Below are 413 nucleotides of genomic sequence, written 5' to 3'. Positions count from 1 at the left end.
GGAATTCTTCACAGAAAGAGTGGTCGGGCATTGGAACAGGCTGCCCAGGGAGGGGGTGGAGTCACCATCCCTGGATGTGTTTAAGGGCCGTTTAGATGCAGTGCTGAGGGACATGGTGTAGGGGAGGACTTTGTAGAGTAGGGTAGATGGTTGGACTCGATGATCCCAAGGGTCTCTTCCAACCTCAATGATTCTATGATTCTATGACTGAGTGAATTGCATTAACAAAGGAATATACAGCCCTCTTCAGAGTAATTACACACACAAAGGCATGGTCCCTGCCTAAAGTAAAACTATGGTATGACAAAGTACTTTTTAACTTTACAGTATTTACATGGTTAAAACAAGATACTAAGAAATGCCTGTTTATTCAAAGCAATGTGCATATTACTTTATGGAAGGAGTGAGAAGAA

This window comes from Calidris pugnax, unplaced genomic scaffold, assembly GCF_001431845.1.
Source record: "Calidris pugnax isolate Ruff unplaced genomic scaffold, ASM143184v1 scaffold373, whole genome shotgun sequence".
Taxonomy (NCBI): Eukaryota; Metazoa; Chordata; class Aves; order Charadriiformes; family Scolopacidae; genus Calidris; species Calidris pugnax.
Note: the sequence above shows the minus strand (reverse complement) of the source record.